Genomic DNA, 3,518 nt, shown 5'->3' on the forward strand with positions numbered 1-3,518 from the left:
ACTTAGGTACCTCAGACCGTTTAATAACCGACTTCTAGACACCTGTGGGGTACAGAAGAGGAGCCAAGCTAGCAGATGCATAGTTCTGTTTACACTTCTGCTTTCAAAGCTAATACTAGCCATTCAAATCGACTCCATGCGGCTTTCAGCAAGTGAAAATGTGTTTACCCCTGCCCACATCAGAGGGACAGGAAAGATGCAGACTTCCTTTAGAACACCTGAGAGCAAGGCAAGAGTTTTAAACAAAGACCATCCTGGAATCAAAGAACAGAAGACGCATAACTAATCCAATCCCCGTCCCTTCCCATCTTTGGGTCACACACAGACACGGCCCCAGGGGCCTGCTTTGCAAACAGGCTGGAGCGATCGTTTCCCCAGCTTGTAACAATTTCAGAAGTGCCTCCTCGATCTGCTGCTGCTTCCCCCTCGCGCTGACGGCATCAGTACGTCTGCACCTTGCTCCGTAACGAGCCGAGGGATCTTCAGAGCTTCTCACCCTGGCCTCACCTTGAGCCGCTGACGCGAGCACCCGCCTCTGGAGAAGGGCCCTGGACGTTCTTGGAGGACACCTGGGATCACAACTCTTCCAAGAAGACACGTGATTCAGGCTCCCGCTGGCTTCCTCTGGCGAAGACACGCTGAGTAAGGATGGCTGATCCACACGGGAGGCAGCGTCCTGCTCCAGAGCAGGAAGCAGGGTTTTCATCGCCTGTGGAGACTACATGGTACGCAGCAAAGGGCCACAGAGAACATGCTGGTGCCCCACCCAATCCTCCAAGTGGGCAACGGAAGACGGCAGGCTGACGACCGGGCGGCCCCTGGACGGTCAGTGGGAGGGGAGGAGGGCAGGCAGGGTTATTAGAGGAGCGATCCACGGCTGCAGCCGAGATGCGCGGAGCCTCCGAGGGGGCGGCCCCAGCGGGGCCGGGCTTACCGCGTGGTCCATCCAGATGTCCTCCTGGGCTCAGACTAGCTGCCAGACACGGATGAGGCTGGAGGAACTACCCTCTTCCTCCTGGAAATCTCACCTGGACCAAGCGAGCAGCTCAAGTGCCACCCGCACAGCTGTAGCCTCAAGGTCTGTGGCGCCCGGAGCAGACGGCCGAGGGGAGAGGACGCTGCACAGATGGGCTTCAGCTCGGCAGGTGGCCGAGGGGGGGGCTGGGGACCGGCCCCTAGTGGGCCACTCGGGTGGCAAGGCCGCCCACCTCAGGTCTATCTTTTGGGTGGCAGGCAGGTGCCAATCGTGTTGGCTGCCACCATGGCCACCTCACCCTCATGTCACTGATGGTCCTTCCTGTGACCTGTTCAATCTCTGACACAGACATGCAGCCTGGCAGCTACTCTAACCAGCAGGCTAAGGTCCGCAGGGCCCCGTCTGCTTATAAAAACAGAGCTGGGGAAAGCTGGTGCAAAGGCTGCTTCTGGGAGGTTGCATGTATTTCTGTTGAAAAAAGAAGTCTGTTTCTGTAAACTAACTGGAGGAAACCATCCTTTAAAGTTCTATGGGGGTGTCTCCCTCCCTTTCTCTGTCACCCTGTCCCCTGCCCTCTGTACAAACAGGAAAGGAGGGAGCGAGGCAGCAGACCAGGGAGTCGGGGCCTGTGCCTTCTGGAAGGGCTCCCTCGAGGGAGTAATTGGAACCACTGCCCACCGGCAGGGCTTGTACTGCGCCCAGTACCAGAGGCTGGAGTGGGAATGAAGCAGTTTGCAGAGAAGCAAGACTCTCCTAACCTGTGCTTAGCAAAGACTTTGCACCCAGGTGGAAATCAGAATCCAGCTTACAGCAACCTGGGAAGTCCCTCAGTTCTTTCCCTACAGCATACGGCAACAGCGCCTGGGAATAAGAGATGTGGGTTTGAAGCGGCCTCCCAGAGGAGGGGCCCTGTGCCATTCACAGGCCCACAAGTGTGCGCGCGGGGTCCGTGCAGGGAAGCTGGGCTCTGGGAACCACAGCTGCACCGGCGCCCTGGGAGGCAGGTGACGGAGCAGCGTGGCTGGGGGCACATGTCTAGAATCATGAAGCTTTGGGTTCCACACCTGGCTTGAAACCACTGGCTTGCTGGCATGAGACAACTCCAAGTTTCAGTTTCAAAATCACCGGTAATTGAAGATCCCGCCACCTACTCACAGGGTTGTTGTAAAAATTAAAGGCCACACCGTGCAAAACGCTTAGTGCTGAGCCCAGCATGTGTCACCCCACTAAAGGACACATTGTCATCACTCCCACAAGCCACAGGCTTCCAATTGGAGCATCTTCACCCACTGGCTCCCCTCCCTCCTGATGGAACAGGCGAGCATCCCACCGCAGAGGCTGGAGCGGAGTCAGCTGGGACCAGCCGAGGCGTGAAGCTGCAGCAAGGACGGATGCCTGGGTTCCGGTCCCAGAGTGGTCACAAGCCTTCCTTGTGAGCTGGGCTCGCATGCTCCCTTCCAAACCTTGGGGGCCTCGATTTATACACCAAGGTAAAGTCAGAATAGAGCCGCACTTTCCCAACTATGTATCAACTCAACTTAGAGGATTACAAGCAGCATTTTCTAAAAATGAAAAAGAGGAAAGAGATGATATCCTGTATTCTCAGGATGAGAACTCCTTTAAGAAATTTTTGCTTGAGACCCAGATTTATTCACGAACATGAGCACTGACTCATGATGTAAAGTGTGCTTCTTGCTGCGAATCGTGGTTCAAAAAGTTTGAAAACCACCGGCAGAGGTGGCCCTATTCAGAGAATCTCTCCTTCCTAACACAGGGCAAGGGAGGGAAAGGGGAAAGGGAGGGGGTGGAAGCAGGAACCGTGACAATGGCCCCCAATTGGCTTTTCTGGTGTGACTTTAAGAAAGCACTCGATTCCAGAAGGAAAACCTTCGCACTTTTTGCCCCCACCCCTACCCCTACATGCGCTCGCCACAGATGACGGGTGCTCTTTGAGGCCAGGCGCTCCCCTGAGAACAGGACAGGCCAGGCTCAGGCCCGCAGTGACTCACTATTATTCAGAAACAGTGACATCAAGAGTCTGCTCGCCTGTATCCCACAGTGACACCCAGCATGTGGCGGTCCCCCTCTCCTTGTGGTGCAACCGCAGAGGAAGAAGTTCCAAAAGAACAGATTGGGGGAGTATTGGGGGGCAGTGCTCAGCACCAAGAGACCAGGGATGTAGAATATGGAACCACCACGGAGGAACCTGCCAGGAGGGAGATTTCCTTCTCAGTCAGATGTCCAGAAGGCAGGGATGGTGCCAGGGCGCCCCCACGTGGCCAGAGGTGGCACCCGGCCTGCAACCATGTGTCCACTCCTGCAGGCGGGCCCACCAGATGTATCCGAGCCAAAACGCTGACCCCCAGAAACAGAGGAGACTTCCTGACCCGGGCACTGCGTTCTGTTCCGCCACAGTGAGCTCTCTCGGCATAGAGAGAGATGTCCTGTCTGGACTGGTCGCTGGAGGCCAGGGGGAGCCGAATTTTAACACGCAGAGCCCCCATCCCAGATACCCATCTCCCACACACACACACATCTAGGA

Source organism: Vicugna pacos, chromosome 13 (assembly GCF_048564905.1).
Source record: "Vicugna pacos chromosome 13, VicPac4, whole genome shotgun sequence".
NCBI lineage: Eukaryota > Metazoa > Chordata > Mammalia > Artiodactyla > Camelidae > Vicugna > Vicugna pacos.